General features: G+C 42.0%; 1 protein-coding gene across 1 annotated transcript in view; it reads left to right on the forward strand.

The window, feature by feature from the left end:
• Positions 1-547: 547 nt before the first annotated feature.
• The window catches only part of MCHR2 (melanin concentrating hormone receptor 2), a 51,034-nt gene continuing 39,393 nt past the window's right edge, over positions 548-12,188 (forward strand). Inside the window, exon 1 of the mRNA XM_017515931.2 lies at positions 548-673. The gene's annotated coding sequence lies outside the window, so the exon portion shown is untranslated. The remainder of the gene's footprint in view (positions 674-12,188) is intronic.

Below are 12,188 nucleotides of genomic sequence, written 5' to 3' on the forward strand. Positions count from 1 at the left end.
TTTGCAATTCTGGTTGTACCAAAGGAGCATCTGAGGATTATAAACATTAAAGAATCTGTCCGAGGTCGTATGCCTAACAGTAAATGACAAAGTTGCAGTGGAATTCGGGGCAGGCTGTCTGTCTCCAAAATAGTATGATATTCCTTTGGGTAGGAAGTGATCCAACTCCAGCTTCGTCCTTGTCACCTTATTTACTAAGTAGCCACTAAGGCCAGCAGATTTGGTCAGGGTGCAAGCATGAAGCTCAAGATCATTAACAGTTGTGCTGGATGGTTTAAAAGTTTGTGAAAACAAAACAAGTCCCTTGGTGGTATTATAGGTTTCTTCTTTCCTCTCTCCTTTCCCACTTCCCTTCCTTTAAACCTTTGGTACATCAATAAACATCTGTTCACATAAAAAAAAGGTCGAGTTTCTGTAACTGTTTAGCTGAAAACACCTGCAAATGCTCACAGGGACTTTAGTGACTACCAGAGTCTAGAGAAGCAGCTGAAAATAAGAAAAAACAAGTTCCGCGAGAACAGAGATGCCCTCGGATTTTATTCACCAAGGCACCCCACGCTCCTAGAAGAGAGCACAACGCAACCGACGCTCGGATTGGATCAAGCGCAAAGGTAACCCCGCTGGTTCGGCGTTGGGCGGTTCCTGGGTCTTCACCCTCCCTTTGGAAATGGAGGTAGGGCCGGCTCCCGACCTGTCCCAGAGACCCTCCCACTCCCCCCCACCTTCCCGCGGCTGGGACCTGCTGCTAGCCTTTGGCCACGCGCGCTTATCGGGTAGACCGGCAGCCCCGCAGAGAGGAAGGGCGCCAGGACAGCCAGCCTGCCGCGCGGGGAGGACGCGAGAGCACCCAGGTGACGTTCCGCGGGCCGCCGCGCGGGGGGCCGGGCTCGGGCGTGGGCGCGCCCCAGGACCTGCGGGCTGCGCGGCGGAGACGGTCGGGCGCCCGCTCCACCCGTCGCTCCTCCCCGGGGCGGGCTCGCCGGTACTGTCCGATTGTTGGGGGACCCCCCTCCATCCCGAGAAGGTACAAAGTTTGGCTCTGTGGAGGAGCCTAGGCGACGGGGCGGGTGGGTGGCCGGCTGGTTTCACACTCGGCAAGGAAAGCGGAAACACAGGTGGGAAAAGAGAGAGGGCGTGGCTTTCCGGGAAGCAGCGCCCCCGCGAGACTGCTGCAGCGCGCCGGGCTCTTGCATCCCAGCTCTCCATGGGGACTAAAGAGGCTGAAATAAAGTGGCGAGGGCGAGGCACTAATCACAGGCTTGTTTCCTAACAGCTCAGGAAATCTTTTCTGAGCTAGAAAAGACAAATTCCGTTCCTCCTCCAGGTAGATCCCCGTGTTCCCCGTACGCGCCTCCGGTCGGCCTTCTGTGAAGCCCGCCTTTCCCACTTAGGCAACTTATTAATATTATTCCTCTGTCCCATGACTCCTGCACGGTCAGGTCATCTGATCTCCTCAGTGGCCCTAGGGAAGTTAGAGAACTGGCTGTCAGAGATCTGCAGAGTGGGCAGGAGGTAGCTTAGGCCCTTTGCAACTCGGCCCAGGCTTCTGAGAGCATTTGAAACATTCTAAAAGTTTTTTTCTTTAGCAATGAACAGGAAATGTGCTTGTGTTTTTTAATGAGGCTTTGCCCCAAAGCCTAATATCTTTGTTTGAGGTAGAATCTTCTTATTAAAATGTCCCTGAAGCTACCACTGAAGAATCAGGCAAGAACATAAAATCGTCGGGATTTGAGGAATGCGCAGATGTTTCACAGAATTTAGCCCAGCGCAAATGTGGAGGCAGTCTGTTTTCAATAAATGTTTTCTAACTTTTTAATATTGCATTTTTCTACTTAAATTATAACCTGTTTGTTACTATGACTTAGTGAGTAGAGATGGTGGGGTGCTGACTGGCTGGAAATGACTGGATTGTGTTGGTAACCCATTATTTGGCTTTCATTTGGATCATGACATCTGTTTAATGTAACAATTGAATTGGCCTTTTGCAGAGCAAACATTTAAGGTCTTATGGCTATGACAAGATAATACAAGGGCAGTGGTGTTCGACTATTAGCCTAACTCTTAGCCTATTTTAGACTGCACAAAGCATTCCAATTCCAAGAAAAGAGATTTTCGAGCCTGGGGAATAAAGTATGATCAATGCACAGGCCAGCGAATGTTTCTGAAATATTAATGTCGATAGTTAAACAGAGATTGAATAGGGAAGGAAAAACCACCAGGCACTTTAAAGAGGAGCCAGGAACAATTCTACAGGTCTAACATGCTGTGAAAGAAGCAATTTCATTTTTAGTGTTAGCCTGGCTCTTTTCAAAAACTAGAAATAGATTTTGAGGGGAGGTCTGTTGTGTATACTACTAAGTCCAGTGTCTATTTTGAGAGGCGAGCCTGTTAATTTAACCCAAGTCATGAGCTACATGCGTAAGAGGCAGCAATTGTCCTAACTCCCCAGCATAGCACTTTAGTCCTGGAGTTGGCGGGGTGGGGAGTGGGGGAGCTCCCCCTTCACAAGCAAGACCTTTGGAAGTCCATTAGACCTATGGCCCAGGGCAGTGTCTATTTAGTCAGAGGTCCCAGGTGCTCTGCGAGGGACAGTCACAGCTCCCACTCTGCAAGAGATGGAAAATGCTTCTATTCCCTGAAGATGCCAAGATGCCTCTGCCTTCCACAATGACACCCCCTCACCCAACATAACTCCTCCTTCAACCCAGCTGGAAGAAACCTGAGCTATCACTTATTCAGTCTCCAGTTTACTCACCTCCAATCCCTTGTGCATTTATTTTTAACTTTCTGATTCTCAGAAGTGAAATGAAATAAATACAGGTGGGGAAAATCAAGCAAAGCTGGAAATGAGAAGAAAAACCTTCATGCCTCAGGGCTGAAGAAAAGAGAAACACTTTTGTCAAGAGCCTGCTCTGTTTTAGGCAATGTCCAGGTGCTTCATTTCATAAAATCCTCACAATAACTATGCAGAGAGTATTATTCCCACCTTAACTATAGGGAAACAGGCTCAGACAGATTGGTGACTACCTACAAGTCACACTGCTAAAAAATGACAGAGCTAAGATTAGGCCCAAATTTGTCAAATTCTTCTAGGAAGGCAAGTGTGCTTTGCTGGTGAGGGCTGTCAGGGAAAGCCCAAGCAGCTCTGACCTCCCGCTCCATCTGTCTCTCAGCTTACCTAAGAAGGATGAGCTGAGGCTATCTGCCAGAAGCTGTGCCTGGAGAGCATGTATTCACCACTAGGGCCTCCTACGGAGGTCCTGGGCCTCACAGGCTGCTCTGCTCCCCTCTTTTCCCACTCTTTATCTCCAAGCCCCCACCCTCTTACCTCTCTGACCCCAAACTGTCTGTCAAATGCTACAATTCCAGAACCATTGGCATATGCCCTTTCTCTCCCCAGGGTTACCACTCTTTCACCACATGCCTGGGTTTCTTCTTTCTGTCCCACCTCAACATTATTGCGAATGTCATAAAGACCCCTCCAAATAAAGCAGGAGATGCATATCTAAGGACATACTAGATGTGGCTCTGAGGCCTGAAGAACCCAGGGCCTGGAGCTTATAAATACCTGGATACCCTGATCAGGGTGGAAAGGAGGAGATGTGGATACTGAGGCTTTGGGCAGGGTCCAGGATTGGGGCTCCTTTATCTTGGGGAAGGGCAGGAAGAAAAGGAAAAACAAGAGCGAGACAGAGAGAAGACGAGACAGAATTACGTAAATGGCTTTTATCCAGGGGAAACTTTATGATTATAGAAAAGTTCTTAAAAATTAGATTGATTGTGTAAAATTAATGCTGATGAAATGACAGTCTTTTGTAAATTCCTTATGACTTACAGCTAATTGCCATGCAGCTCAGTAACAATTGTGTATTTCATTAAATATACACACATAGGCATACTTTTTTAATAACAGGTGAGCATGATGTCAAGGAAGTCAAGAGAAGAGAATATTTCAAGGAGAAATTTGCAAGGATATTAGGTGTTGCCAGGAAACCAACTAAAATAAGGACAAAGAAGAATTACTTGGATTTAGCCAATAAGATTGAGTAGCCTTGAAAACAATGGTTTCATTAGAGTGGTGAAGCAAAATCTTGAGTGTGATGATTTCAAATTTTTTCTTGGGCCATAATTAGGATCAGGCTTGCTTCAGAAAGTTAGAGCAGTGGGTAGGTCCATTTAATAAAATAGTATGTATACGGCATAGTAAAAGGAAAGATGAGTGACGTGCATATTCTGCTAGCTCAGATGACTTTTTGAGACCTAATTCTACTTGTGACATCCTCTATAGACAAACATCTAAGTATGAGGACTCAAGAGTGAAAGTGGTTCTTTTCCAAGAGATGTTACTAACCTTACGGCAGGGGCTGGGCATGGTGGATCACAGCTATAATCCCAGCTCTTGGGAAGGCCAAGGGTGGAGGATCACTTGAGCCCAAGCGTCTGAGACCAACCTGAGCAACATGTTAAAACCCTGTCTCTACAAAATTACAACAACAACAAAAAAAAATTAGCTAAGCATGGTGGTGCACTCCTGTAGTCCCAACTACTCAGGACTCTGAGGTGAGAGGATCACTTGAGCATGGGAAGTTGAGGCTGCAGTGAGCCATGATTTCAACACTGCACTCCAGTCAGGGCAGCAGAGCAAGACCCTGTCTCAAAAAATATTAATAATAAAAACAAAACAAAAAACCAAAAACATCATGGCTGACATCAGCCACATATATCTTAAGAAAGATCACTCTTACCCGGACAGTGCTTTGTATTGAATCCAAAAGGGAAAAAGGAAGCATCCAGTGTCACTTTCCATTTGTCTCAGCATCTAATAAGTAGGCTTCTTTCCCTAACATCTAATGTTTGAGTGCTCAATTTGATCAGCCGGCATCAGAGGTTTAGGAAGAAATAGAAAAAGCTGCTTTCCCACCAAGAATTCATCCATCCAACACATATGGAGCCAATAATAGCACCCCAATTAAAATTGGGTGTGGTTTTTTCTGGAGGGTAGGTTTCACTCAGTTGCCCAGGCTGGAGTGCAGTGGTGCAATCTCAGCTCACTGGAACCTCCGCCTCCTGGGCTCAAGCAATCCTCCTGTCTCAGCCTCCTGAGTAGCTGGGACTACGGATGTGTACCACCACACCTGGCTAATTTATTTGGAGACAGGGTTTTGCCATGTTGCCCTGGCTAGTCTCAAACTCCTGACCTCAAGTGATCTGCCCTACTCAGCCTCCCAAAGGGTTGAGATTACAGGCATGAACCACCACTCCCAGCCATAATTAAAAATGTTTTACACATCGATGTTAAATTTCTGAACAGCCATCCTGAGTGGAGTTGGGGAAGGTGGGTTGATGTGAGTCATTAACTGAGGCTTAATTTAGGAGGCAGCTTTGAAATGGACCACGAAAGACTGAGAAGGAATTTTGCTGAAGTGGGAGATAAGACTTCCTTAACGGCTCTAAGAAATACTGAAGGAAGCAATGAAGCTGTGAGGAGGAAAATCCAGAAGTTCCATCTGAATAGAAGAGACAGGTAGGAAGCAGGGGGTTTAGAGAGATGTGAAATCAGAATCTAGAATATGGAATTAGATGCAAGATATATGGGAAGTTGTCAGGAGGGATAAAGGGTTGGAGAGAAAAACCATCAACTCAGTCCACAAGCATTGTGTTGAGCTTACACCATGTGTTTACAGTAGCCTGCAGTTTTGGGGAAGTGCATGTAAACACACAACTTATAATTATGAGTCATGTATAAAGCCTGAGAGTATACAGAAAGGGGAGACTCACAGAGCTGGAATTAATCACGGACTGTTTCTTAAGTGTGAGACATTTCTGAAAAGAAGAGCTTTACACATCAACAAGGAGGGAAAGAGACTTTTATGCAGAGAGAACATGAGTGAAAGCACAGATGTGAAATTAATAGTAACAGCAGTGATAACCAACACTCATTTCCTAGTTGCCATGTGCCAGGCGCTTTACATCTCATTTCCTCACAACAGCCATATGCAGTGGGTTTTATTATTCCCACTAGACAGATAGGAAACTGAAGTTACAAAAGAGGTTAATGAATTTGACCCCATTCTCAATCCTTATAGGGTAGAACCTGGATTCAGCCCCAACATCTCCATGTTTAACCATACATACTACTGGCCAGATCCCCACAGAGAAAGAGGATTTTCCCAGAGGGCAGACTCCAGTTTTCAAGAAAACAGCTCCAGTCACAAGCCACTGCCCAGTAGTGAAAAATGTTTTTTCTTATGGCCACCCTCTTCTTTCCTCTTGAAACTCCTACCCCCACAGGGAAGCGTTAAGCAGAAAAGTACTGGTCAGTTTTATCTCATCTCTAATAAAGACATCTTTGTTTTTTGCCTTCAATCTAGAATGTTACATGATAGACATAGGATTGCTAAGTTAATGTTTGGACCACAGCATAGGAAAATCTGTACTTTTAAGTAAAAATAGTAACAACAATAATAGTTAATTAATAAGCTAAAAGGATTGAGAGCTAGAAAAACCTCTAGATGCTTATTTTTACTGTGGTAGATTTCTGATTGTCAAAGTAAAATGCCTTTTATTTTATAAGCATTTGACCTATTTGAAAGACATGAAGATTATCTAAGGATTTTTCCTTTGTTAAATTTGCAACCCTGCTTTGACATCCACTCAAATATGTAATAACTTTTTATCATAAAACCTGCAGCAGAAATGAATGCTAATATTTTCATGCAGTCCTTCTGGGACTGCACTGTCTGAATGGATATATCTTTTCTTTGATGTTTTTGGAGCTAGTGTCATGTAATCAGCACCTGTCAGTGGAGCACTGAATATTGGCAGAATAAAAAATTATTCCACATTTTCATTGCTATTAAATACCTCACTCCCAGTTTTAAGTCATCCATGATTTGATTCAGCAGTGAAAATCCCAATATAGAGGATATTTTATGTTGATGGTAGTATCTCGTCCTTGGAAAGGTTATATCTAGAAATTTTTTTTTTCTCTGTCTCCGTCACTCTCCTCTCTTTCACTCTCTAGAGCACGTGCGCGCACGCGCGCACACACACACGCACACACACACACACACATGCTTTCACATAAAGTTTTTCAAGTCCATCCCACTGACTGTTTGGAAAGCTCTTCCCTGCTTCTCAGAGGGCCAATGGATGAACTATAATAGAATTATCTCAACCTCCGATAGCTTCCCTCAGGCTCTCAGAACTGGATTCAACCAAGACATTAGCAGAAACAACTTCAGTCTCAGCCTACTCTGACCTGGCAACCAGATGCTCCCAGGTAAGATAATTTTTCCTTAAAGTGAGCTTAGTCCAGATTCAGTGGAGCACATTGCCTTCTTTTAAAACAGCTCACTCATCCCCATAGGTGAGACTGTGGTGCTGGGAAAATTTACACGTGCACCTGAGAACTAGCATTTTATAAGGGCCCATAGCAGGTCGCGTAAAGTGTGCTAGCGTGCTTTTAGAATGTTTACTTTCTCATTAATTTATAGATAAACTACAAAGCAGAACAATCATCATATAAGTTAAAATGATCAAATTAAACAAAGATCTTTAACAAATATGTGTCACCAAGTTCTTATGAGACTACTTTAATGCTAGCAAATCTCAACAACAAACTCTCTTCACCAAATAAAAGCTTGTAGATCTGTTGTATAAAGTGCCAAGCCATTTAAAAATTTTTGTTCTTCCCAATTTAACTGTCTCTACAAAGGAGCATACATTTTTCAAAAATTTTTTTCTTTAACCCTCTTAAAGATCCCTCCTCATGGAACTCTTAAAAGGGATATAAGGTAAATCAGAATTATATTAATTAAAGGGTATTAAATTAGCAACAACATAAATGATCACTGTATAAATTCCTGTCAAGGATATTCTCTATAGTCAGCCTTCCCAGGGAGCTTTGCCCAAGACAAATATGAGGCACAAATGCAAATCACATATGTAATCTTAAATTTTTTAGTAGCCACATTTAAAAGTAAAAAGAAACAGGTGAAATAAATTTTAATAATACATTTCATTTAACCTATTCTATTAACAATGTTATTTCCATATGTAATCAATATAAACTAATTATTAAGGATTTATTTTACATTTTTTATACTTGGTCTTCAAAATCAAGTATGTATTTTACACTTAGTGCAAATCTCAATTCAGACAAATCAACATGCAAGTACTTAATAGCCACATGTGGCTAGTGGCTACTGTGGTTGTAGGGTTGTAGGAAAGTTCAATGGAACATGCATACTGTGCTGCTATCTTAGGTGACAGGAAAAAAAAAAGATGAATAAAGCATGACTCCTGCCCTCAGTGAGAGTGAAGTACAGGGATTCTTTTAGGATGGGACAGATTATTTCCTTGGGTGAACAGTGCTGCTTCTATGGACCTTTCTGCCAATTAGAGACTCTCTGTGTTCCCAAGTCACCTGACTCCTATATGTCAGAAAATGGGCATAATGTGCTGATTTTATTAAAACGAGACACTCTACTAGTAGCAACTGGAAAACTGTTTTAATAAATACACCAACCTATGATGTCTGTGAAGTAAATGATATTCCCCCATGCAACCCACCTACCTCCGCCCACCTCCCACCACTTGGATGTGGCACCTTTGAGCAGTGGACAACCTGCACAGCCATATCAGAAGGCCTGTTCATTCCCTTGGCCTAGTACTGCCCATGGCATCTTTTCTCTCCAGTTCTTTCCCTGCCTGTACTCCAACCAACATCAGAACAGGACTGTCTAATTAAAAGCCCACTAACCATCTCACACTGACTGCTGCACAAACTGTGAAGCAGGATACATTTTTTGGTGTCCTAGCCTCCTTTAGCCACCCCCAACATGCTATCATCCTCTTTCAGGGAGGGCCAATGGATGAGCTGTACTTCTAAAGAACTGTCTTGACCTCCCATAGCCTCTTTCAGACTGTATAAGATGAGCAAGTCTAGGAAATGTCCTCTTAACACAACCTGCTTTCAGAGAAGAGTCAGGTGCCAGTCCTTAATTCTATGTCATTCATTGAATACAATACTTCATCTTTCTCAGGGGTTTTCTCATTATAAGCATGATTTGTACTATGGAGATGAAAGTCTACATTCTCAGTTAAATTAATGTCTGATAAGTAAGAGGAGGGACATCTTTCTGGAGCTGCTGAAATGCTGCTAACCAAGTGGGAATCTACCATGCCTCTGATTGTGGCCCTGCCAGAGAGGCCCATCGGTTTCACTTTCTTCATTCACATTTCTCTATACCTTTGCCACATCATGTCGGGATCCCTGCCTAGATTGATTCCTAAAGTGTTTTTCCCCTTGCCTGCTCAATTCATGGGTATAAATCTTGAGTTTACTACATATTTGAAGTATTTAGATTGTTTGTACTAGTTTCCAGAAAAGCAATGATATGGACCAAGAGTGACTATTAACATTATAAATTGTACTTTATCATCTAGCAAACTTTATTATGGTTGAATTAGCTAGCAGTCGCCTTGTTTTTAAGTAGGTGAGTCTTCTTAATTCTGAAGCTGAGGAAATAGCATGACATTTCAAGTTTTTAGTTTAAAACTATGCTATGTTTTTGAAAAAGGGTAAGAGTAAGTGGAACCGATTTATCTACTAGGCATAGTAGCCACTAAGCCCAGGACCCACAGGACCTCTAGGGGCCAATGGAAATGATTACATTTCCTTTAAATTCAGAAGAGAAAAAAATAAATGCACTCCAACCTGGAGTGCAATTTGCTTTTATGCCAATGCAGTGGTAAAATATGATTTCTAATTTTTTTGTAGAGGAAGGGGCTCAAAATGACAAAAGTGTCTAGAGCCTGTGAAAGTAATGATGCAGCCCTACTCTGGATGTTATCACAACTCCTATGAACAGTCTCAGGAGCAGGGTACATTTTCTTCTGTTCTTCCTAAGCAGAGTAAGTTTTCTTCAAAATTTCTCTACAACTATGTATAAAAACATCTCTAGCAAAATGATGAGCTGGAGTTTTCCTAAAAATCTAATAGATCTTAGAAAACATAAAGCTTGAGCCTGAACTCCCTTACTTGTTTTCAAAGAACATTCCCTTCCAGCTAATACAGTTCAAGGTCAAAGGAGATTTTGAACATGCTAACTAAAATGTTAGATATTACTTGAACAGAAGAAAATTAACTTTATCCATACATTTTGAGAGTGATTCATGAATGAGTAGGATAACATGTCAGACTGCATCTTAGACCCCAGTTGCTTATCAAAAGCTAAGTATTTACTTACATCAAACCAAATTCCCTAAAATATAACTTTGTTATAAAAATGAAGTCAAAAGAAAATCAGCAGGTCAGGTAAATATTGGCATTCTGGCTTCCATACGCCTAAGGTTGCTTTTGATGTTGTGGAATGTGTGAGTTGCTGACAAAGAATTCTCTGTGGCAAGGGGCCAGCAAGTGTGTGAGGCAAGAATGCCAGCAAAGGGCATCAATTTCTTAAAGGCAAAACTGGAATTTGAGCAGTTTTGGTTTAGTCCCTGGTTCCTAGCCAGCAGGCTTTACCTTAGCAAGGCTTAAGCAGTCCATATGCAGGGCTGGATGGGGATGCTGCAAAAGCCAGGTGCCAGAAGGTTAACTGAAGTAGGAAACAGGGTTTCGAAGATGCCTGGAGTTCAAGTAGGTACATTGGCAAACATGAGGTAGCTGGGGAGTGCTATAAAAAAGCCACAGGTGGTGCTCCATGAAAGTAGACAGATGTAGCTGGCTTGCAGCCACACCTGGAGTAGCTTGACCAAAAGGCATACATAGATGGTGGTTTGAGAGATGAGCTGTGGTACAACTGTGGCTACACAACTAGAGCCTACAGAAGTCCTGCTCCTTTATACCATCAATCACCATCCATGGCTTCATGTCCTAGGACACTAATGCCATCTGGAGATGCCCCAAAGCTGCACGTAATTGGTGCCCCCCAGATTATGGCTGGTTTTCATATAGGTTGAAAATACTCAGACATAAAAAAGTTGAGACTTGTGTAAAATCACAGTTTCCTAAGGCTATAGATTCTGAACTGTGAAATAGATGTTATATAATCATTGTCATTTGAACAGACAATTAAAGATTAGGGAACCCAAACATGTAGAAGAAAAATATAGGTTTGTTAGGCAGTTAATCAAAATACTATATTATTTTCCCAGATTTTATGTTTGGGATATTTTTAACTTTTTAAAATTTGTAATGTGCTGTCATATGTCTTTTGCCCTAAAATTTGTATTTGTAACTTTTTGTTTTTCCTAAAGACCTTCCCCTAGTTGTTTAAGCTGAAAATTCCACAAATCCTGCATTTGCTCCTGACTGTCTGAATACTCACCCTCAAACTGTGAGATTCAATTTCTGCATCATTCCAGCAGACAGAAATTTCTCTCTGGTCACTTATTAAAACATTCAAATGAAGGATGCTATGACTGTTTGTGATTGAAAAGTGAAGTGCCTTTCTGTCAGTCAAGAATGAGTATAAAATTCAGTTGTTTATGCTATACTGATTAAAGTGCTTAGCCACTACTTATCCTAAGGAGGTAGATAACAGGCAGAAATGAAGTGGTGAGTATGTTTAAAATACACTCCCTGCCAATATGACTGTATTTTTACAACATGATCACCAACTCATGGTGTACTCCTCATTAAGATAAACCTCATTTGTCTTTTCTGTCTAGCTTCTTCTTGTCATTTAGAGATATGTAGGCAACTGAGAAGTGAGAGGTGGAATGACCCCCAGAAAGCTTGCTTTCTGACTATGAGAGGTGACCAAGCCTAATTTTCCCACATCTAGATCTAGTCATTCTAGCTACTATCTAAACAATCTCTATATAGATAGATGGGATCATGGGAGTGATCCACTTTCCTCTGGTTCTCTTCAGTGTCTGAAGTGTTTTGAACTAAAAGCTGGTGCTATGTTTCTAAACCCATTCCCTGTAGATTAAGGACTAAAAACTAAGAGCCTTAACCTCAGCCCTGTCTTGGTTCACAACTTATTCCTACAGTTCTCACCAACTCCTTTTCATCCCAGGGTTCCATACCCCCAGTAAACAAACTCTAGTTCATAACGATGATCGTGATGATTATTATAATAACTGATATTAATTGAATACTAACTAGAACACATTATTCTCAATGCTTCTTTTGGATTATCACATTAATCATCACAACTTCACTATGAGATAGATAC

This window comes from Cebus imitator, unplaced genomic scaffold (assembly GCF_001604975.1).
Source record: "Cebus imitator isolate Cc_AM_T3 unplaced genomic scaffold, Cebus_imitator-1.0 Scaffold566, whole genome shotgun sequence".
Classification (NCBI taxonomy): domain Eukaryota; kingdom Metazoa; phylum Chordata; class Mammalia; order Primates; family Cebidae; genus Cebus; species Cebus imitator.